Source organism: Callospermophilus lateralis, unplaced genomic scaffold, assembly GCF_048772815.1.
Source record: "Callospermophilus lateralis isolate mCalLat2 unplaced genomic scaffold, mCalLat2.hap1 Scaffold_282, whole genome shotgun sequence".
Classification (NCBI taxonomy): domain Eukaryota; kingdom Metazoa; phylum Chordata; class Mammalia; order Rodentia; family Sciuridae; genus Callospermophilus; species Callospermophilus lateralis.
In genome coordinates, this window is record NW_027513519.1 from 1,585,542 (window position 1) to 1,610,975 (window position 25,434).

A 25,434-nucleotide genomic window follows, 5' to 3' on the forward strand; every position below is an offset into this window, starting at 1 on the left:
TTGAACTTAATTTTAAATTACTAAGACAGTGGTGAGAACCGCAAAACAGTGGCAATAGGGGCACTGAGAAGTTTCCCTGAAATATCCAACTCCAAGAGTCAGAACCCAAGTATTTGAACAATAATTTATTTTAAGTCATAGTTTTATGTGGCTGATTGTCTTTCATTTGATGCATCTTAAGTTATGAAATTTTTTCTAGTTAATAACTGTGAATTACCTCTGAAGTCTATCAGCATTACAATATTTTCCTATTTTCCACTTAAATTCATCAGTGTTACTAAGAACTGGAAGATCAACTACTCAGCATTGCTAGAATAAAGATTTCTGTTAAGATATGATTATGCATATTTTAGATTAAAATAAGTCTTCTCAGGCTGTGGCTGTGGCTCAGTGGTAGTGCACTTGCCTGGCAAGTGTGAGGCAGGGAGTTCGATTCTTAGCACCACATATAAATAAATAAAAATAAAGATCTATTTAAAAAAAGCAAGAAAGTGTTTTAAAAAAATAAAATAAAATAAGTCTTCTCTTTTGTTTTAAAAAAATTAAGAGGAACATATAACTTTAACTGTGCTCCAATTTTTCTGCCAGAAATCAGGATTATAATTGTTAGAGTACCCAAGAAATAAGGTTGTGATGAAAATAACATGTGAATTGTAATAAGATTATTTTTAAAAAATAATTTATCTAGTTTTTTAATACTCAAGATTAAAACAGAAACCAAACCAAACAAACAAAAAACATTTTTTTTTATTTCTTACCCTTACAGAAAACCTAGATTGGTTTTATTTTTTGAATTGATGTGGTTTATGTGTGCAGTGGTTAAGGTGAATTGTCACCTTGGTTGGATTAAGAAAGAAAGAAGATTTAGAGTTTTCTGGGTGGGTCAAGAGGGTGTGTCTAGGAATGATTAGCAAATGGAATAGCCAACTGAAATGAAGACTCTCCCTAACTGGGGGCAATACAGTCCAAAAGGGTGATGGATTGGATGGAATAAAAATAGGAAGAAGAAAGAAGCAACAGCAGATGCCATCTTGATCCTCTTTGAACTGTTTCTTGATTGCTGTTTTGAGCATCTGAAATTGTCTGATACTGATTTCTTCACTCTTCCAAAGCAGACTCTGCCAGTGATTCCCTAGGGAGTTTCCAGAAACTTGCAGTCTTTGACTTGGAATTGATACCTCTTGTTTTGAAGCTTAAGCCTCTTGAACTGTACAGCTAATTGTTCTTCCAACTCTCCAGCCTACAGGCATCCTTTGTGGAACACCCAACTTCTGGTCGACCTAAAAAAATACCATTTTATAATTATACTTCATATTGGTTTCCAATATATATATTTATCCCAGATTTATTATAATACAGTCATCTCTTAGTATTAGTAACCTGCATATATACATTTGATTTTGTGAGTTTTACTTTTAAAGAGCTGGGCTCTTTCTAGTGAACTTCTCATACTTCATTGGCCCAAGTAGACTTTCCCCAATAAACCTGCTTTCATTTTCCTTTTATTGAAAAGATGAATGGAAACAATTATAATTGTATGTAGGCCCCTTATGACCCAAGTCCTACACCCACAGCCAGATGATTAATATTCAAATTTCTATTATGGTGGGAGCAGAAACTCAGTATGGCCGGAATATGAGTTATCTAGTCAAAATTATGCCTGACATAATGCTGAAGGCTCTCCTTGTGCATCAGTTCTTTTGTGTTATAGAATAGAGTTTGTACTACTTTAATGACCATTTTTTAAGAAAATTAAAATGTAGTTATTACTCCCCAGGTATGGGTCTGAGGAACCATTTTGCCTAATCAGGCTCAGAAATAACATGTTGCTTCTTCTTCTTCTTCTTCTTCTTCTTCTTCTTCTTCTTCTTCTTCTTCTTCTTCTTCTTCTTCTACTTCAAAAATATGGATTGCAGAATCAAGCAAGCCTTCAGGAAGGAAATCATCTGCCCTATCTGCATAAAGTACTTTATAGATCCAGTCACCTTAGCCTGTGGGCAGAGCTTTTGTAGGCCCTGTATCTACCTTGGCTGGCATGATCTCTCAGTTCTTGTTACCTTCTCTGTATGCAAGCAGATGGTACAGAAGAAAGACTTTAAAACAAATGTTTGTGTGAAGAAACTGGCAGCCCTGGCCAGAAAAAAACAGTCTTTGGCAATTTCTGAGCTTGGAGTAACACATGCGTGAGGCTCATAAGGAGATGAAGAAGATTTTCTGTGAAGAAGACAAGAACTTTCTCTGTTTGCTCTGCTCTAAATCCCAGGAGCATGAAGCTCACAGACATGGCCAATCGAAAGTGCTTCTGAGGAGCACAGGGAAAGTGATTCCTCTGAAGATCCATTCTTAAAAGATCAAAGAAATCAACATGGGTGTGTTTTCTTGGGGGAACAGATGACTCTATGTTTCCCATTCAGAATGCCTTCTGGGTTCCAAGTCTCAGGCTTCCCATATTTGACAAACATCTGAAAGGAACAAAGAAAACATAATGACCCTAGTATTTTCAATGAGGTTAATTTATCTCTCATTTCTGATTTCTTCCCTATGTGAAGGTCTGAATGTTACACTATTATTTTTGCTGCTTCTCTAACTTATGGTTCTTGTACAGAATTATCTGCTGAAGAAAATGCAATGTTTATGGAAAAAATATTGTAAAAGTCACAGAAATCTGGCCATGGAGATATTGACAATGGACTCATGGGAGGTTAGTGCTATACTTCTGCCTTCAACATAAACTTAGGGGTCCGATATGCAATATTTAAAGTAGGAAATAGATCTGAAACTCTAGTGTTCTCTAGGAATGAACAAGAAAGGGGAGGAGTCAATAGTAAAAGTATTTCCTCAGTTTCTAGTTATAAAAGTTTGGCCCTTAGACAGGGTTTCTATTTGAGACACAGATACTATCAAAATCACTCTGCTTTACTACATGTAAAGGTACACTTAGTACTTACACAACAGGTATAAAAAACTAGGCCATTTCAAAATGTCATATGTGCTGGGATGATGTAAATGGCAGGAAAAGTGGCATTTGGTAGTTACTGAAAATTCAAATGTAGCTTCCAAAGCAGATTAAGCTGACTGCTAGTGAAAAATAAGTGGTGATAAATGGGTGCAAAATTCCAGAGAGAGGGATAAATGGTTCAAATATAAGAACAGTCTGAAATTACTCCAAAGAATTAATATTTAACAACATAATATAAAGTATGGAGGGGAAATATGAATAGTAAAGCAGCTTTGTGTTTGAGTAGAAGATTACAAATTTGATAATAATTTTTAAATAACTAATTTTCTTTGTGGATGTTTATCCTGAGTGTCTTATAATTTAAATTAAAATTAATTTAAAAATTGTTTCATGATAACTCTATTACAAATAATAAGCTAAATAACATGCAGAAAACAAGGCTGCAAAAATCTCTTATTGGAAAGGTTAAGATACAAATCAGAAAGGAAAATGACCGTCATGTAAATAAGTAAAGTTCTTGATATATTAGAGCATGATAACATTTTTTAGACTAATTAAGCAGGAAAGGTGAAAATGAGTAAAAGAGCACAGACTGCAAATTAGGTTTAAATTTTAAATAGTTGGTGGCAAAATTTTTAACTAAAAAATACTTTAAGATTAAGTTCTGAAGAGGAACATAGCCATAGAATGTCATCCCAGAGAGAAGCACATGATAAATAATTGCACTGGTATATTGGGAGGGAGGTTACTGAAGTTATGGTGAAGTTGATGTCATAGATTGGAATGACTTTTGAAGAGAATTTAAGAAAATGGTCTCAGAAAGATAATAAGATCAGGTGCTAAATGGCACTTCAGTATTACAGTTAGCTGGATGAAGTGCTTGGAGATGACTATTGTACTCTGAAGTTACAGTATGTAGGTGTAAGTGACTTGGCTTAAACTCAAGAAGAGTGAATGGATTTCAATCTATTCGTTGTAGTCTAAAGTCCTTAAGTATGAAATGGGTTATGTTTCCTCACATATGGGTTGGAAAGGATAAAACAAAATTTTTTGTGTGTGTGGATTATTTTAGAAAACTCTTTATTATGAATTAAGTGAATTTAACCTGTTGATTAAAACTGTTGGCCATGATGAAGAGAAAAGGACATGGTAGTGCAGTCTTGTAATCTCAGCTGATTGGGAGGCTAAGGCAGAAAGATTACAAGTTTGAGTCTAGCCTCATAAAATTAATTAGAAAGAAAAAAACGAGCCATGAGTATTTGTAAAAAAGGAACGGAATAAAAGTTTGTGGATTCTGAAAGTTTGACAAGATGAAGGCTTAAATATGATTGTTAATAATACAAATAAGAATCTGGGAGTTTATTTTATTTTTTGTTTGTCCTTTTAAAATACACATGACAGTAGAATGTACTTTGATCTATTATTAATACTTAGATTTTAACTTATTCTGATTAGAATCCCATTCTTGTGATAGTACATGATGTGGAATTCCAATGGTTGTATATTGATATATAAACATAGGAAAATGAAGTCCTAGAATTAGGGAGTTTCGACAGGATTTAGAGGGATAGGTTCATATTTTGATGAATTTAATTTTACTGCAGAACTAAATAAATTTAAGAAGAGAAGCAATCAGAGTTGAATATGGGAAGATGCCTCCATTTTACTATGAGGAAGAATGGCATCATTCAGACAGGATGCAGAAAGAGAGAAAAGACATTTTTGAGCAGCTCAAAGAGAGTATAACCAGAATGATTCATATGACAGAGATCTCAAGAGGACCTGAATGAAATATGCCACAGACAAGATGTGGAGTCACTCCAGGTAACTACTGATACATGGGGATATAGGACAGGCATGTATAGCTATTACATTTTACAACTGAAATACACTTCCCTTGTTGCTTCAAGTTTGGTTGGACAAACATATCTCTCCACAACTGTGATTACTTTGCTACGAGGTCACTTCTTCCATGAAATTCTAAAAATAAGGATCCCTCCTATGTTATCTGTAAGTAACAAAAATGTATGTAATGATTAATGGATAGTCCCCTTCTGAAAATCAATGACATATTTGGGACTTTTAGAAATTCACCAAGTTGTAAGCTGCACATTGGTATTCTTGTTTTTTTTTTTTATTTTTTTATTGGTTATTCAAAACATTACAAAGATTTCAGAATCACATCGGTTACACATCCACATTTTTACATAATACCATAATAGTAACTGTTGTATTCTGCTACCTTTCCTATCCTCTACTATCCCCCCTCCCCTCCCCTCCCATCTTCTCTCTCTACCCCATCTACTGTAATTCATTTCTCTCCTTATTTTTTTCCCATTCCCCTCACAAACTCTTATATGTAATTTTGTATAACAATGAGGGTCTCCTTCCATTTCCAAGCAATTTCCCTTTTCTCTCCCTTTCCCTCCCACTTCATGACTCTGCTTAATGTTAATCTTTTCCTCCTGCTCTTCCTCCCTGCTCTGTTCTTGGTTGCTCTCATTATATCAAAGAAGACATTTGGCATTTGTTTTTTAGGGATTGGCTAGTTTCACTTAGCATAATCTGCTCTAGTGCCATCCATTTTCCTGCAAATTCCATGATTTTGTCATTTCTTAGTGCTGCGTAGTACTCCATTGTGTATAAATGCCACATTTTTTTATCCATTCATCTATTGAGGGGCATCAGGGTTGGTTCCACAGTCTAGCTATTGTGAATTGTGCTGCTATGAACATCGAAGTGGCAGTATCCCTGTAGTACGCTCTTTTGAGGTCTTCAGGGAATAGTCCGAGAAGGGCAATAGCTGGGTCAAATGGTGGTTCCATTCCCAGCTTTCCCAGGAATCTCCATACTGCTTTCCATATTGGCCTCACCATTTTGCAGTCCCATCAGCAATGTATAAGAGTACCCTTTTCCCCATATCCTCGCCAGCACTTGTTATTGTTTGACTTCATAATGGCTGCCAATCTTACTGGAGTTAGATGGTATCTTAGGGTGGTTTTGATTTGCATTTCTCTGACTGCTAGAGATGGTGAGCATTTTTTCATGTACTTGTTGATTGATTGTATGTCCTCCTCTGAGAAGTGTCTGTTCAGGTCTTTGGCCCATTTGTTGATTGGGTTATTTGCTTTCTTATTGTTTAATTTTTTGAGTTCTTTGTATACTCTGGATATTAGGGCTCTATCTGAAGTGTGAGGAGTAAAAATTTGTTCCCATGATGTAGGCTCCCTATTTACCTCTCTTATTGTTTCTCTTGCTGAGAAAAAAAATTTTAGTTTAAGTAAGTCCCATTTGTTGATTCTTGTTTTTAACTCTTGTGCTATGGGTGTCCTATTAAGGAATTTGGAGCCCGACCCCACAATATGTAGATCGGAGCCAACCTTTTCATCTATCAGACGCATAGTCTCTGATTTGATATCAAGGTCCTTGATCCATTATGAGTTAACTTTTGTGCATGGCGAGAGAAGGGGATTCAGTTTCATTTTATTGCATATGGATTTCCAGTTTTCCCAGCACCATTTGTTGAAGATGCTATCCTTCCTCCATTGCATGCTTTTAGCCCCTTTATCGAATATAAGATAGTTGTAATTTTGTGGATTGGTTTCTGTGTCCTCTATTCTATACCATTGGTCCACCCGCCTGTTTTGGTACCAGTACCATGTTGTTTTTGTTACTATTGCTTTGTAGTACAGTTTGAAATCTGGTATCGCTACACCTCCTGATTCACACTTCCTGCTTAGAATTGCTTTTGCTATTCTGGGTCTTTTATTTTTCCATATGAATTTCATGATTGCTTTATCTATTTCTACAAGAAATGCTGTTGGGATTTTGATTGGCATTGCATTGAACCTATAGAGAACTTTTGGTAATATTGCCATTTTGATGATGTTAGTTCTGCCTATCCATGAACAGGGTATATTTTTCCATCTTATTCACAGACATAACAAGATGAGGTGATTCAGGAATATAGAGCTTATTGCTACTGCTTTGTGTCTGCTCACCTGAGACACAGGGTCTTTAGACAATTGCTGGGATTTATTTATGGTTGCAGCAGAACCCAGACTCCACAGCATCATCCCCTTCCCCACACACAGAATATTGATGAACCACACTTTACAACGATTCTATAGTGGACTGTGTTCTATTGAGTAGAAAAGAAGTTGGAAATGCACCCTAGGATGGAAGACAGAACTTCTTAGGAACTAGTAGCTTCTGGAGCTGATTCAAAAATCTCACACTGTACTTAATGGTAGAGGGATCTTGTAAAAATCACTCAGAATTTTTATTTTTCTTTTCCCAGGTCATTGGAGACACAATGTACAGGTGAATGTTTACATGCCTCCCAACAGATCCTTTTGCAGTTTTTACAGTACTTGTCAGGACTATTACAGCGCATGATTCACTGGAATACTCAGTCCCTCTTGTCATTGATCTACTTTTTTCTTCCCCCACCTAATTTGACATCTCTCTTAGTTCTCATTCTCAGTAATTTTAGGAGTAGCTTCAATTAAAATGTTGCAAAAGAGAAATTATTTCAAAATCCTTTCATTCCTGGTTTTCTTTCCAGTTCTGGAAAGCCTATGCAGATGAAGGAGAAATACTAAGTGTACACAAGGTTGATGAAATCAAACAATTCACAGAGCTAATAGTGGGAACACAGGCTAACAGGAGAGGTAGAGTGCTCCAATGTGTGAAACCTCTAGAGATTTGTTAATTTTGTATGTATAAGTTGAGAGTTTAAAATGATAGTTGAAATAAACTTAAAGCATTAGAACTCTGTGGGTCCTCCAGGCAGCTCAGCTTCAGAAACCAGATATCACTGCCTAGAATTCTTCTGACAGTCTCCCTGTGAAGGAGGCAATAGCCAGTTCTAGTTCTTAGAGACGCTTATGATTGCAGATAGGGAGATTTCAGTGCAGACTGGAAATGGACACCAGATTTTTACTCTTATATATATGCAAGTGAACAGAAAACTAAGCATATTTACAGAATTTGAGGAGTAACAGAAAGTATTAATATGTATTTCAACAGCATTTAAAATATATTTAAATATTTAGGAACTGTGAATAAGAGTTAATTTCAAAAAGTGATGATTTCTGTATTTCCACACCTGTGTGTTACTAGAATTCTTATAAAGGGTTATATCAAGAAAAGTCATGATTTTCTGACTTTACATATGTTCACTGCATCTTCCTTATTGCAGGATTGAATCTATGCAGCTGTATATAGCCCAGCCTCTGAATCCAGAACTCAGTGCAGGGCGCATCACTGGATTAATCCACAGCTCAATTGCTTTCAAGGTAAACATAAGCACTTTGGTAGTATTCTCATATGTATTATTTGTTCTTAGGACCACATGGGTGGTATTTCCCTTTTGTTAAATATCTTACTTATTTTTATAAATAAATAATATGACTGAAAATCCTTGAGTATGTATCTATAGTCAAATTTACACTATAAAGAGTGAAAAATATGGGGCTGGGGATGTGGCTCATGTGGTAGTGCGCTCGCCTGGCATGCGTGCAGCCCGGGTTCGATCCTAAGCACCACATACAAACAAAGATGTTGTATCCACTGATAACTAAAAAATAAATATTAAAAAATTCTCTCTCTCTCTCGCTCTCTCTCTCTCTCTCTCTCTCTCTCTCTCTCTCCTCTCTCATTCTCTCTTTAAAAAAAGAGTGAAAAATAAAAAAGAAAACTACATAAATATAATCCAGGCTCATATGTCCTGAGGTATATATAAAACAAGCAATATAAAAATTGGTAATTTTAATAAACAGAGCTATACTCAGATTTAAGTTTCATTATTCAATTTCACAAACAAATTTATGCAGTTGTTCAGTATGTTCAGTATTTAAAAAAAAATGGCCCTGGCATTTTAACTTGGGGCCTCCCACATGTTAGGCAAGCACCATACCAGTTAGTCAGATATGCAGCCCGCAGTATTTTTTGTAACAGACTCTCATGAATTTGCCCAAGCTGGCATTGAACTTTTTATCTGCTTATTCCAGTCTTCTGGGATTTCAGACATAAGCCACCTTACTCTGCTAAATTTGAATTGTTAGGAAAAGCTTTGGGGGGTAAATAGTTGAATAGTACTTTATGTTGTATATACCATGGGTATATATGATTTATATGACATAAAATTTTGAATAGCTATAGAAAATCTAAGAAAATAAATCAACTTTATCACCAAGAAAGGAAAATAAAAATAAAAATGATTTTAGTTTGCTCAATATAAATAGCTACACGTTAAATCTCATAAATTCAGGGCAGTGCAGAACATGCAGAAAACTTAGGGATAGTGAAAAGATTTGCATAAATAAATATTAAATTATTCTTTCTAAAATCACAGGATTTGAGGAATAACAGAAAGGATTGAAGTGGATTCCAGCAACATGTACAATATATTTGAATATTTAGGAAATGTGAATGAGAATTAATTTCATAAAGTGATACTTTCTAAAATATATAAATAGATTTTTATACAGTTGCTTATAAAAGCTTACAAGAGAGAAAATCTTCACCTCTGGTCCAAAGAATGACACCTTTTTTTTTTTTTTGAAATAGGAATTTTTTTTCTGATAGTTATTTTTTATGTCTTCAGAGAGTTCAGGACATCCTCTCTGTATCTATTTTGAAACAAAAATAAAATTTAAAAAATTGGTTTCATATTTGACTCAATATTTGATTCTTCACATTGTCAACAAATTTATGAGTCTGTGGTAAGGAATTTATTTGTTCTGTAGAATTACTATTCATGCCCATAATGTATTAGATTTTTACATCCAAAATCATTGTTGCTTTTACAATTTCACATTTCTCAGTAATATTATTTCTGCACAGGAAGACTTTTTTTAAAGACTTTAACTTCTTATTTTTTACATTCATGTCTGTAATATTTTTCTTACAGTTGCTATTACTCTGTGTCCTGAAAGAGCCAACTGCCACGTCTTCCTGTAAAGAGAGTTGAGAAGCATGAATGTTGGATGTGATCCACAAGGTGCCTCCTGGATCAATCTAACATCAGAATGCTTTCTTGCGTGGGGTACTCAGACTTTTACCATTGGCAGATATTACTGGGAGGCGAAGTGGGAGACCCTTGAAACTGGGCAACTCTTGGAACTGGGCTTTTGGAGTCTGTAATGATTATTGGAAAAAGAACAGAAATTACAAGATGGATGAGGTGGAGGGGCTCTTAGTTCTTGGAAGTGTTAAGGAAGGTTTCTATTGCACTCTCTTTGCCACCTCCCCAATTGTACTTCAATATGTACCAAGGCCCATTAGCCAAATAGGAGTATTTCTGGGTTATTAAGTTAGAACTGTGAGCTTTATTAATGTTGCTCAAATTTGCTGATATACAGGATTCATTCCTGTACCTTTTCTCCCTATCTTTAGCTTGTTTTCTGCTGTAGTCACTTCTGACCAGACATAGATAAGGACTATGCCCCAATGTATGGGAAATTCAATATCTAAGGAAGCCCTCCACCTTGGGTCTTATCAAACATGACAAACAGGTTGCATTTTGTTAATTTTACATTCCTTCTAATGTTGTGAAAATCTATTTAATGTGTTATTAATTATGGTGATAATATTAAAAGCCCATATATTCATAAAATTTATGTTTTTTAAAAATTTATTTATTTGAGGAATATAATTGCCTATGGTACATGAAACAGAATATACTTCCTGGTTTTACTTTATTCCTGAACTGTCACAAATGAAAGAATAGATAAAGTATGATTTAATAAAGTTAAAATTCAACCTAAGAGAACATGTCTTTTTCTCTAACCAAACAAGCATAACCATAAAGACTCAATGGTTGTAAGAACATAATTTTCTCCCTTCTTTTTTATCTAACTTTAATTTACTCATCTTGGTCCATTTTCTGTTGTTTTCACACAAAATCTGCAACTGAGTAAATTATAAAGAAAAGATTTACTTACCTCACAGTTATGAAAACAGGTAAGTTCTACGTCATGGTGCCTCAGTTTCTTTTGTGTTTCATGATAAATCTGCTCACAGCAGAGAAGCAGAAGGAGAAATCTTTCAGTGCAGAATGTTGGACGACAGGGGTGGCATCCTTCATAACAATGCACTTTCTTAAAAATAACTCTCCAAGGGCCCAGAATTCACTCTTTTATTTAGGTTCAGTCCCAGGAGAAAGGCACTGATCATTTTTCATGACTTAAAGGCCCCATCCCCAAACACCACTGCTCTATGAAATTACACTTTAACTTGGTTTTTATTGAGGACAAAGCATATTCAAACCATATTACTATATATTTATCCTGTCCATAATACTGAGTAATCATGCTTAATTGTTAGTGTGATGATTTCTTTTCTAAAATTATAATCATACATGTGAATATTTACAATTATTAGTATTCTCCTTTGCATTGGCAACCACAAGATAATCAATCTAGTGTTGAATCTAATAGTTATACAAGTGGACAAAAAGAAACCTGAGCCCTACCAATACATAGTCCTTTACAGATTGACTTAAGGCTCATAGAGAAATTGCCCAGACAAGACATAAAAACAATAATCATTGAGGAAAAATTCAATTGGTCTGAATTAAAATTAATGACTGTTTGCTTAAAAATACTATTCCTCAAGAGTAAACATACAAAACTGGAGTTGGAAAATTGCCATGCACTATAAGCTGTGCCTGTAGCTACTTGGAAGCCTGAATAAGTGATTGGTTTGATTCCAGGTGTTCAGAACAAGATCTTCTATCAAAAAAAAAATATATAACTAGAACCACGCATGATTGTAGATGCCTTTAATTGGAGCCACTTGGAAGGCTATGGCAGTATGGTCAGAGGTTTACCAAGGCTTTAAGCAACTTAGTGCGATATTTTCTCAAAAAAAATAGAAGTGACATGGTATGTGATTCAGTGATAAAGCTTCCCTGGGTTCGATTTCCAGTGCCCCTCCCTTCAAAAGAATATATTTACCAAGTATCTATGAAAGATACAATATATATGCATCATTGATACTATGTTGGTGGTTCTGAATTGTCAGTTTGGATTAAAGTATGCTTAAGTTTAGGATGCTTCTGGGAATGTCAATGAGAGTGTTTCTAAAATGATTGTCATATGCAACAGCAAACTGAAATACAGACTCACCCTATGGCAGCCATAGGTTGAGGCCCTGGATGGAATAAAAGTTGGAAAAATGAGGCATCAATGCCCTCTAGCTTGATTTTTCTTGAGGGGTTATAGATTGCTGCTGCAAAATTCTGAGAGCATCAGACTTCATCTCCTTTACTCTTCCAAAGTGGACTCTGACCAGGGAATATCAGGTTGTTTCCACGTCTTTGATCCCACTAGGGCTACATCATTAATCCCTCTTGTTCTGAAGCATCAGTACCTTAGACTCAGCAGCTATTGGTTTCTCCAGAACTCCAACCTGAAGATAGCCATTGTGAAATTATACAGCTTCTGATTCTGTAAGCCAATGTAATAATCCCCTTTCAATAATTATATATACCCTGTTGGTTCTGTTCCTCTAGAGAGCCCTGACTAATAAAGATGCATAAAGTTTGGTAAAAAAAAGAAAAGTAAATCTGCTAAAAAAATTAAATAACTTTTCTTGAATGGTAACATCACAAAACAGAAAACGCATTTGTAATCAGTGAAATATGAAAAAGTACTCACTTTTATGAGACATTAGATTATTGCTAATTCAAACCATAAATTGAATCACTAGACCTTGATAAGAATAAATCAAATTTAAAGATGAATAATATGTGTTGACAAAAATGTAGAATAAAAGAAGTTTACTCAAGGCTAGAGAAAATATTAATTGAAAAAAAATTTTTTGGCTTACTTACTGAGAGGATTTCCTAAGGCTTAGATATTCCAGAATGGATAAATATATATTATCAGCAATTTCTACATACACTTGTTAGGTAAAATTTATACGCAATGTTGCTTCTTTCAGCACTTCAAATAATGCCCTAAAATATGTAGGCAAAAATACTTACCAAAAGTAAAATAGATAAATAAATAGTTATAAACTCATGCAAAGCAATTCTATGAAGCAATGAAAATGAACAAACTCTCATTTCGAAAATGTGAATGAATCCCAAAAGCGTAAGCTGAAAAAAAATACTCAGTTTTTCCACTGTTTGTATCTAAGGAAAGATATATTGGATATTTACTAAGAGAATATGGTTTAGATAATTTTACAACACACACATGCACACACACACAACACACACACACAAACACACACACACACACACAATATCAATGGGGGATTATTTAAATAAATTGCAGACTCCATGAAATAACATTAAAAAAAATTTTTTTTGGCAGGGTGCTGGGGATTGAACCCAGGGCCTTGTGCATACAAGGTAAACACTCTACCAACTGAGCTGTATCCCAAGCTCCAAACTTAAAATAGTAAATAACTTCATAAGAAAATACTTATACAGGTCAGTAATAACTGGGAATAAAATATAGGACAAATTGCAATTGAGGGGAATATCTTTTCTTTATCAGGAGAATGATTATCTCTCCTGTTTTACAAAACTTTAAGCCACAAAGAGAAGAGCAAAATATATTATTGCCTTTGGGGAATTACAATTTTGGAAAGGAGAAATAAAGATATATAAAAATCAGTGAAAAACTTTAAAGCAGACACAAATATGTGATTAGTTAGACCTATAGGTAAAGATAGAAATGATCACTGATAAAGCCCCTCCTAAGACTCAGGGTCATGGAATGTGCTTAAGATCTTGGCTTTATTAGAATCACAAAAATGCTCCTATATCCTTCATATTTCCATTGCCCAATGAGACTAGCAAGTGATGAGAAACATGTAAAAGAAGTTTGTCTGAGAGCCTGAAAAGAGTTTATAAAGAGAAATAGAGTGTGGAGCAGTTATTGAGACAAACTGGTGAACCAGTCCAACCGTAAAAACAAAGTAATGCTAGGTGAATATGCAGCCCAAAAGCACTGAAATAATGACATCAATAATGAATTCCAAACCAACTCAACTTTTCACCAGATTAATTCAGACACTACACACAAAGGTAAAGTCTAGTATGTGAGAAAGCCTGTCAGTTTACATTCTACATTATCACAGAATTGTTAGATTTTATAAGAAAATTATAGCATATAAAAATAAACAAGAATAAAGTAAATCAAACACCACTCAGACACCAAGCAAACAACCATACTACATTGAGATGTGACACAGGTGCTGGAACTCTTTACAGTTAGATCAGTTGGCACAGTTCTATAAAAGGTGGGTAAGGTGTCCTTGCAATTTGTGACTTTGTTATCCTTTGTTTGAACTTTTAGGGTTACTTATATAGAATGGAAAGGAAAAGGGAATAATTTTCTTTTTGCATATGTGTGGTACTGGGAATTGAACTTAGAGGTCGTCTATCATTGATCTAAATCTCCAGGCCTACTAATTTTTTTTTTTTATTTTGAGCCAGGTCCTTGCTAAATTGCCCAACCTATAAACAAACATGTGATTCTACTGCCTCAGTCTCCTTAGTAGCTGAGTTTACAGGAGTGTACAACCATTCTAGCTACAAAAGTGACATTTTATACAATGTTTTCATAGATAGATCAGATTTATTACTTTTCTACAGATCACTCATTTATTTCAAGTATGCTAAAGTCTTTTATTTATTATTCTGTTTGATATTAAAAGGCAAATTTTAAAAGTTAAGCTATTGATATAAACCTTAAAAAATAAAAATAATGAGAAAGAAACATCGAGATTGAATTGTGTTCTAAAGGTTCATGATGTTGGCTACATGCAAAAGGATTAACAGTGTGCCACCCTGGCTGTCTGTGCAGAATGTCTGGGTTTTTAGCATGTAGCTTCCACCTCCTGCCTGTACCATGCCTCCACCAGCATAAGAGATAGAAGCAGTAAGTAGCTCAGAGGTTAAGTATCTTGATGTCACCGACTCACAGAGTATTTGACAGGTTTTTTCTCTCCCCTGTAATACTCCCAAACACTTCAACAGGAAGTAGTGAATGGTTTGCTGGTTCCCAGGTAAACTCAAGTTCATTGCTAAATTTTTAGCGGCATTAACATTGTCTGAAACCAGCCCTCCCAACCATTTTTTTTTTTTTAGATCGTCTTGCTCATTTTCACATTCTGGCCTTAAATTCTTTATCCTTCCGAATAGCCTCAGCCTCTTGAGTACTGGAATTATTGACATAAACCCCTGTGGACAGCAGCTGTCTCAAAATTTTTGCCTGAGCTAGACCTTTTAGATAACTGCTTTATCCAAGGTGTCAGAAATTACTGTGACCACATTGCGCGTTCCAGATGGGAAGTATGACTGCCCAAGCCAGTGTTCTAAAGCTTGTATCTCCTTGATTTATCTTTTAGGGAAGAAATTTAGCAAATGTAAACATTTGAGATCTCTAGAAATGAGGAGCTTTCCTCATCTAACACTTTGAAAATCTGGGGAAAAGAAACAGGGCCTCATGGGAAGCCTAATGCCTTTGTAGCTCAGGAAATTTCAGGGCAGCTACTTCTTCTGAACACTCTCCCTTAAAGCCCAGGATTCTTATATTAGAAATCAAAGCTTGAGACCTGCGACTCACCAGCAGATCAGGCCCAGCAACCCGCGGAGTGGCAGAGCCACCCCCGCGCCTGCAAGGTAGGCGCACTTGCCACCCACCGGCAGGTCAGGCCCAGCAACTCTCGGAGGGAAACAGCTGCTCCACACGCATGCAAGGTAGGCGGAACCGTGACCACCAACAAAACAGGCCCAGAGGCCCGCCAGACACATCGCCCCGGTTGGGGGAGGGGCAGAGCCGCCGGGCGCCTGCAAGGTAGGCGGACCCACGACCCACCAGCAGAACAGGCACAGCAATCCACAGAGCGGCAGAGCCACCCCCCAGCCTGCAAGGTAGGCAGACCTGCGACCCACCGGCAGGTCAGGCCCAACAACCTGTGGAGGGGCACAGCCGCCCCACGCACCTGCTAGGTAGGCAGAACCATGACCACCAACAGAACAGGCCCAACGGCCGGCCATATACATCGCCCTGCCCCAGTTAGGGGAGGGGCAGAGCCGCCTGGCGCCTGCAAGGTAGGCGGACACGCGATCCACCAGCAGAACAGGCACAGCAATCGGCAGAGGGGCAGAGCCACCCCCCAAGCCTGCAAGGTAGGTGTATTTGCCACCCACCGGCAGGTCAGGGTCAGCAACTCTCGGAGGGACACAGCTGCTCCACGCTCGTGCAAGGTAGGCGGAACCGTGACCACCGACAAAGCAGGCCCAATGGCCCGCCAGTCACATCGCCCCGGTTGTGGGAGGGGCAGAGCCGCCGGGCGCCTGCAAGGAAGGCAGACCCGCGACCCACCAGCAGAAGAGGCACAGCAATCCACAGAGTGGCAGAGCCACCCCCGGAGCCTGCAAGGTAGCCAGATCTGCGACCCACCAGCAGGTCAGGCCCAAAACCTGCGGAGGGGCACAGCTGCCCCACGAGCCTGCTAGGTAGGTAGAACCGTGAGCACCGACAGAACAGGCCCAGCGGCCGGCCAGACACATCACCCCGCCCCTGTTGGGGGAGGGCCAGAGCCGCCGGGCGCCTGCAAGGTAGGCAGACCTGCGACTCACCAGCAGATCAGGCCCAGCAACCCGTGAAGCAGCAGAGCCACCCCCACGCCTGAAAGGTAGGCGCACTTGCCACCCACCAGCAGGTCAGGCCCAGCAACTCTCGGAGGGACACAGCTGCTCGACGCGCCTGCACGGTAAGCGGAACCGTGACCACTGACAAAACAGGCCCAGTGGCCTGCCAGACACATCGCCCTGGTTGGGGGAGGGCCAGAGCTGCCACAAGCGCCTGTTAGGTAGACAGACCTTCATCCAAAAGACAGAACAGGCCTAGCGGCCAGAGGAGGGGCAGAGCTGCTGCTCACACCTTCAAGGTAGGCGGACCTGTGACCACCGAAAGAACAGGCCCACCGAAAGTACAGCCACAGCGGCCTGCCAGCATGGTAGGCACATTGCCCCAATTGGAGGAGGAGCAGAACCACCGCCAAAGCCTGCTAGGGAGACTTTGCAACTATACAACAGCAATATAAATATATAGGGGGAAAATCAATAACACAACAGTTTCACCAAGCAGAAAGAAACGTGATCAGTATGCAAAGACAAGGATAGAAAGGACCACAAGCAATGCAGGTCAACTCAACTTTAGAAGAGGTAATATCTGCAGTAGATGGAATGTCAGATAAAGAATTCAGGATATACATGCTTCAGATGATCTGGAGTCTCAAGGAAGACATTAGACAGCAAAATCAGACAATGAAAGACCACTTCGACAATGAATTACATAAACAAATCCAAGAAGCAAAAGATCAATTATACAGGGAGATAGAGGTTATAAAAAACAAACAAACAGAAATCCTGGAAATGCAGGAAACAATAAACCAACTTAAAAACTCAATTGAGAATACTACCAGCAGAGTAGAACACTTAGAAGATAGAACATCAGACAATGACGACAAAGTATTTCAACTGGAGAAGAACATAGACAGTTCAGCAAAGCTGTTAAGAAACCATGAGCAGAACATTCAAGAAATATGGGATAACATAAAGAGACCAAACTTAAGAGTCATTGGGATACAGGAAGGTATAGAGTTCCAAACCAAAGGAATGAGCAATCTATTCAATGAAATAATACGAGAAAACTTCCCAGACTTGAAGAATGAGACAGAATCCCAAATCCTAGAAGCCTACAGGACGACAAATGTGCAAAATCAGAAGAGATCCACACCTAGACACATTATAATGAAGATGCCCAACATACAGAATAAGGAGAGAATTTTAAAAGCTACAAGAGAAAGGAAGCAGATTACATTTAGGGGTAATCCAATCAGGATTACAGCTGATCTTTCAACACAGACTCTGAAGCTAGAAGATCCTGGAATAACATATTTCAAACACTGAAAGAAAATGGGTTCCAACCAAGAATTGTGTATCCAGGGAAATTAAGCTTCAGGATGGAAGATGAAATTAAAACCTTCCATGATAAACAAAAGTTAAAAGAATTTGCAGCTAGAAAACCATCTCTTCAAAACATCCTCAGCAAAATATTACAAGAAGAGGAAAAGGAAAATATCAATGAAAACCAACAGTGGGAGGTAGCATAGTAAATGGGGGGGGGATAATCAAAGAGGAAAACTAACCATGTTTAGTAACATAAATAAACAAATACGGCTGGAAGAACAACCCATATCTCAATAATAACCCTAAATATTAATGGCTTAAACTCACCAATTAAGATACACAGGCTACTAGAATGGATCACAAAACAAGACCCAACAATATGCTGCCTTCAGGAGACGCATTTGATAGGAAAAGACATACATAGACTGAAGGTGAAAGGTTGGGAAAAATCATATCATTCATATGGACTTCGGAAACAAGCAGGAGTGTCCATACTCATATCAAATAAAATAGATTTCAAGCCAAAGTTAATCAAAAGGGATGAAGAGGGACACTACATACTGCTCAAGGGAACCATACACCAACATGACATAACAATCATAAATATATATGCCCCAAACAATGGTGCAGCTATGTTCATCAAACAAACTCTTCTCAAGTTCAAGAGTCTAATAGACCAACATACAATAATCATGGGAGACTTCAACACACCTCTCTCACGACTGGACAGATCTTCCAAACAAAAGTTGAATAAGCAAACTATAGAACTCAATAACATAATTAATAACCTAGACTTAATTGACATATATAGAATATACCACCCAAGATCAAGCAGTTACACTTTTTTCTCAGAAGCACATGGATCCTTCTCAAAAATAGATCATATATTATGTCACAGGGCAACTCTTAGACAATATAAAGAAGTAGAGATAAAACCATGCATCTTATCTGGTCATAATGGAATGAAACTGAAAATCAACGATAAAAGAAGTAAGGAAAAATCATGCATCAATTGAAGAATGAACAATAGGATACTGAATGATCAATGGGTTATAAAAGACATCAAGGAGGAAATCAAAAAATTCTTAGAGATAAATGAAAACACAGACACAACATATCGGAATCTATGGGACACATTGAAAGCAGTTCTAAGAGGAAAATTTATTGCTTGGAGTTCATTCCTTAAAAAAAAGAAAAAAACAACAAATAAATGATCTAATACTTCAACTCAAAATCCTAGAAAAAGAAGAGCAGAAAAACAGCAAAAGAAGTAGAAGACAAGAAATAATTAAAATCAGAACTGAAATTAATGAAATTGAAACAAAAGAAACAATTGAAAAAATTGACAAAACTAAAAGTTGGTTCTTTGAAAAAATAAATAAAATCGACAGACCCTTAGCCACGCTAATGAAGAGAAGAAGAGAGAGAACTCAAATTACTAGCATACGGGATGAAAAAGGCAATATCACAACAGACACTTCAGAAATACAGAAGATTATCAGAAATTATTTTGAATCCTTATACTCCAATAAAATAGAAGATAGAGAAGGCATCGATAAATTTCTAAAGTCATATGATTTGCCCAAATTGAGTCAGGAGGATATTGACAACCTAAACAGACCAATATCAATTGAGGAATTAGAAGAAATCATCAAAAGACTACCAACTAAGTAAAGCCCAGGACCGGATGGGTATACAGCAGAGTATTACAAAACCTTTGAAGAGGAACTAATACCAATACTTTTCAAGCTAATTCAGGAAATAGAAAAAGAGGGAGAACTTCCAAATTCATTCTATGAGGCCAACATCACCCTGATTCCTAAACCAGAAAAAGACACTTCAAAGAAAGGAAACTACAGACCAATATGTCTAATGAACCAAGATGCAAAAATCCTCAATAAACTTCTGGCGAACCGGATACAAATACATATCAAAAAAATTGTGCACCATGATCAGGTAGGATTTATCCCTGGGATGCAAGGTTGGTTCAATATATGGAAATCAATAAATGTTATTCACCACATCAATAGGCTTAAAAATAAGAACCATATGATCATCTCGATAGATGCGGAAAAAGCATTTGACAAAGTACAGCATCTCTTTATGTTCAAAACTCTAGAAAAACTAGGGATAACAGGAACATACCTCAATATTGTAAAAGCAATCTATGCTAAGCCTCAGGCTAGCATCATTCTGAATGGAGAAAAACTGAAGGCATTCCCTCTAAATCTGGAAAGACAGGGATGCCCTCTCTCACCACTTCTGTTCAACATAGTTCTCGAATCACTGGCCAGAGCAATTAGACAGATGAAAGAAATTAAAGGCATAAAAATAGGAAAAGAAGAACTCAAATTATCACTATTTGCAGATGACATGATTCTATACCTAGCAGACCCAAAAGGGTCTACAAAGAAACTATTAGAGCTAATAAATGAAATCAGCAAAGTGGCAGGATATAAAATCAACACGCATAAACCAAAGACATTCCTGTATATCAGCGACAAATCCTCTGAAATGGAAATGAGGACAACCACCCCATTCACAATATCCTAAAAAAAATAAAATATTTGGGAATCAACCTAACAAAAGAGGTGAAAGACTTATACAATGAAAACTACAGAACCCTAAAGAGAGAAATAGAAGAAGATCTTAGAAGATGGAAAAATATACCCTGTTCATGGATAGGTAGAACTAACATCATCAAAATGGCGATATTACCAAAGGTTCTCTATAGGTTTAATGCAATGCCAATCAAAATCCCAACGGCATTTCTTGTAGAAATAGAGAAAGCAATCATGAGATTCATATGAAAAAATAAAAGACCCAGAATAGCAAAAACAATGCTAAGCAGGAAGTGTGAATCAGGCGGTATAGCTATACCAGACTTCAAACTATACTACAGAGCAATAGTAACAAAAACAGCATGGTACTGGTACCAAAACAGGTGGGTGGACCAATGGTACAGAATAGAGGACACAGAAACAAATCCACAAAACTACAACTATCTTATATTCGATAAAGGGGCTAAAAGCATGCAATGAAAGAAGGATTGCATCTTCAACAAATGGTTTTGGGAAAACTGGAAATCCATATGCAACAAAATGAAACTGAATCCCTTTCTCTGGCCATGCACAAAAGTTAACTCAAAGTGCATCAAGGAACTTGATATCAAATCAGAGACATGGCATCTGATAGAAGAAAAAGTTGGCTATGATCTACATACTGTGGGAACGGGCTCCAAATTCCTAAATAGGACACCCATAGCACAACAGTTAATAACTAGAATCAACAAATGGGACTTACTCAAACTAAAAAGTTTTTTCTCAGCAAAAGAAACAATAAAAGAGGTAAATAAGGAGCCTATGTCCTGGGAACAAATCTTTACTCCTCACAATTCAGACAGAGCCCTAATATCCAGAATATACAAAGAACTAAGAAAAATAGACAATGAGATAACAAACAACCCAATCAACAAATGGGCCAAGGACCTGAACAGAAATTTCTCAGAGGAGGACATACAATCAATCAACAAGTATATGAAAAAAAGCTTGCGATCTCTAGCAGTCAGAGAAATGCAAATCAAAACCACCCTAAGATACCATCTCACTCCAGTAAGATTGGCAGCCATTAGGAAGTCAAACAACAACAAGTGCTGGCGAGAATGTGGGGAAAAGTGTACTCTTGTACATTGCTGGTGGGACTGCAAATTGGTGTGGCCAATTTGGAAAGCAGTATGGAGATTTCTTGGAAAGCTGAGAATGGAACCACCATTTGATCCAGCTATTCCCCTACTCGGTCTATTCCGTAAAGACTGAAAAAAAAGCACACTATAGGGACACTTCTACATCCATGTTCATAGCAGCACAATTCACAATAGCAAGACTGTGGAACCAACCTAGATGCCCTTCAATAGACGAATGGATAAAAAAAAATGTTGCATTTATACACAATGGAGTATTACTCTGCATTAAGAAATGACAAAATCATAGAATTTGGAGGGAAATGGATGGCATTAGAGCAGATAATGCTAAGTGAAGCTAGCCAATCCCTTAAAAACAAATGCCAAATGTCTTCTTTGATATAAGGAGTGTAACTAAGAACAGAGTAGGGACGAAGAGCATGAGAAGAAGATTAACATTAAACAGGGATGAGAGGTGGGAGGGAAAGGGAGAGAGAAGGGAAATTGCATGTAAATGGAAGGAGACACTCAGGGGTATACAAAATTACATACAAGAGGAAGTGAGGGGAAAGGAGGAAAAATATAAGGGGGAGAAATGAATTACAGTAGAGGGAGTAGAGAGAGAAGAGGGGAGGGGAGGGGGGAGGGGGGATAGTAGAGGATAGGAAAGGCAGTAGAATACAACAGACACCAGAATGGCAATATGTAAATCAATGGTTGTGCAACTGATGTGATTATGCAATCTGTATATGGGGTAAACATGGGAGCTCATATCCCACTTGAATCAAAGTGTGAAATATGATGTATCAAGAATTATGTAATGTTTTGAACAACCTACAATAAAATTAATTAAAAAAAATAAATAAATAAATGAAAAAACAGAAATCAAAGCTTGCGTTTTCATACCATATGGTATTTTTAAAAGTCTTGATTTTACATCCTAAGATCATAATTAGTAACAACTGAACAAATTCATTCTTAATACTAATCTGTGTACAAGGCAAGTTCTAGAAAAGTCCATCCAGTGTATAAAGAGTCTGTGAAGGCTTTGTGGTGGCACCTTTTGCATTCCAAACAGGATGGGTTGGAGGATGTGTCCTCATCTGGTCTTGCAGTTTACTCTGAAAATCTGCCATTCCTTAAGAAGCCATTGCAAGGCAACTCCTTAGGTCTCTTACTGGAAAGCATTAGATTGAAGTGAGAAAAATAAAATTATTTACTTTATATTTTTTTTGTGTGTGTGTGTTTGTGTGCCTGTGTGTGTGTGTGTGTGTGTGTGTGTGTGTGTGTGTGTGTGTGTGTCTGTGTGTACCAGGGATTGAATCCAGGGGCACTTAACCACTGAGCAACATCCCAGCCCTTTTTCACATTTTAGTTAGAGATAGGTCCTTTCTGATTTGCTTAGGACCTTACTAATTGCTGAGGCTTGGGTTTGAACTGCTGAGCCACCTGCCTCAGCTTCCCCAGCTAGAAATATAGGCATGCACCCCCACATCTAGTGAGTATAATAAAATTTCTAAATTAAATCCCTCTCATAGTGACAGAATAAAACTAAAATCAATCTTAGGCAAAATATTTATAAATGATCAAATATATTTACTAAAAATCATATATTGATGACATCCTCTTTCTATGTTTTTAAAAGCCGAAAATTAAAATAACACAACTAAAAAAATAGAGATACAATCTGAAACTGAGGATTCACTTTTTTTTTTTAATCAGTGACTGTTGGTGAGCCTGTGGGGCTTTATTTATGAAGATTAGATAAGGTGATACATCAATATTCTGTATCTGAAATCTAATCAACCTCATACTTAAGCACCCACACTGATCCAATCACCCACACTAACCCAATAACATGCCCTAGCATTGATTGGAAGGATCTTGAAATCCAATCAAGGAAAACTGGATGTGGTCTTCAGCACTCAGTAAAAGGGAACTCCTGGAGACAAGCTCATCTTCTCTAGAGCACATTTTGAAACTCACCTTTCAAAGAGATATTTTAATCTACATCCTCTACAATTTGAGCACTTGATCCTCCAGCTGACTTCATATTTTCCCTTCTGCAACAAGCACTGGTGAAACCATGGACCCACTGGTTAGGTAAGTACACAATTTATAGTGGAACTGTAGCTACTTACCCAAGCCAAATCAAGTCAAATTCCATATTTTAAATGATAATCAAATTAGGTTATTTCTATGAAATGATGCTGTTTCTCTACTTAGTAAAAAAATCATTCTTCTTTCTTTGCTTGGATATAATTTGGAATTAAAGTGATAATTAATTTAATTTTGTTAGTTGTGTATCCCCTAGTTGGTCCTCTGTATTTTATAAGGACTCAGAAATTAGTTTCCAGATAACTTGAAATTTTGCACATGTAAAACTAAAAATATATTTAGGAATATTCCTTTCCTCATATTTCTAGAAATTCAACCACTCTAGAAATGAGAACCCAAAAGTTTAGCTAAATGAACTTATAAATGATGCCTTGTTTTCTGGAACAGATTAAAATAATTTCATATTTTCACAGTGTGAAGTGCTGCTTTGTAATAGTTTAGACTAGGTAGAGAGTGATAATCTCTTAAATGCATAATTTATTTGTGTTATCTGTTTACTTATTAATTTTTGTATTTGGTCATATATAAAACGGAAGTCTATTTTGCCATAGGCAGAAATGTGCTATGCAGTAAGAACTTGAGTAAAATTTTATTGAGGACGTTTTCTCTTCAAGGATAGATGAATAAAATCTATTGATATTCTTCCCTCAGAAAATGGACTTAGAAATCTCACATGCCTTCAAGAAAGAATGCACCTGCTCCATCTGCCTGAACTACTTGATGGACCCAGCCACCATAGGCAATGGGCACAGTTTTTGTTGGCCCTTTCTCTGCCTTTCCTGGGAACAAGCCCAAACTCCTGCCTATTGTCTAGTGTGCAGAGAGCCATAAAAATAGAAATATGTCAAAACAATATTCTTCTGAAGAATTTGATGTCCAATTACAGAACGGCCAGTCTCAAGAAATTCCTGAGCTCTGAAGAAGATGTGCATGATCCACAAAGAGACAAAGAAGATCTTCTGTGAAGAGGAAACCCCCCTGCTGTATTTGCTCTGCTCCAGCTCTGAGGAGCACAGGGCTCAGGAACTTCCTTCAGTAGTAGGGGCTACTGAGGAGTACCAGGTAAGTGAGAGAGGGAGCTCAGGTATTATAACAAAGATGAGGATCCTGATGATGATTGCCCTATTCTTTCCTGCATGCTACCTAATATTCTAAGTATCAAGGAATAAGCTAAGTACCAAATGTGTAAGCAATAAATAAAGTATAATAATATACCTGCCTTAGTGGAGCTTGCTTCTACAGGGCTAGTGATAAGGTACATGGCTATTTTAATTTTGAGTTTAACACTAAGGCATTTGAAAGTTCTCATTTCAAATGAGTTACATGTTACTAAAATAATAAATACAAAATATTTCTATACAGCATGCATAGGCACTAACACAAGGGAATAAAGAGCATAAAGTGCTTTGCAATTATTGGGAGAGAGCACCAGAAAAATCCCAATTTTCATGCCAATTGCCCCACTATCTGAAAGCTATATATCAATATTCCTGGCTATATTACATTTTATACTTTTTAGCGTGAAATTCATAATCATCAATGGCTAAAAAAAGAAAGTAGTATAATTTTTTTCCTACTAAATATTATTTGTTTAATCTATCCTTGTGAGATAGAAACAAATGTATTTTCTTCTCAACTTTATATGTGTATATATATATATATATATATATATATATATATATATATATATATATATATATATAAGGAGAAGCTGCTAAAGCAAAAAACATCATT

The 25,434-nt window shown here is 36.9% G+C and overlaps 1 pseudogene; it reads left to right on the forward strand.

Moving 5' to 3' along the window:
- Positions 1 to 1,905: 1,905 nt before the first annotated feature.
- Positions 1,906 to 9,925, forward strand: LOC143640454 (E3 ubiquitin-protein ligase TRIM48-like; annotated as a pseudogene).
- The last annotated feature ends 15,509 nt before the right edge of the window (positions 9,926 to 25,434 follow it).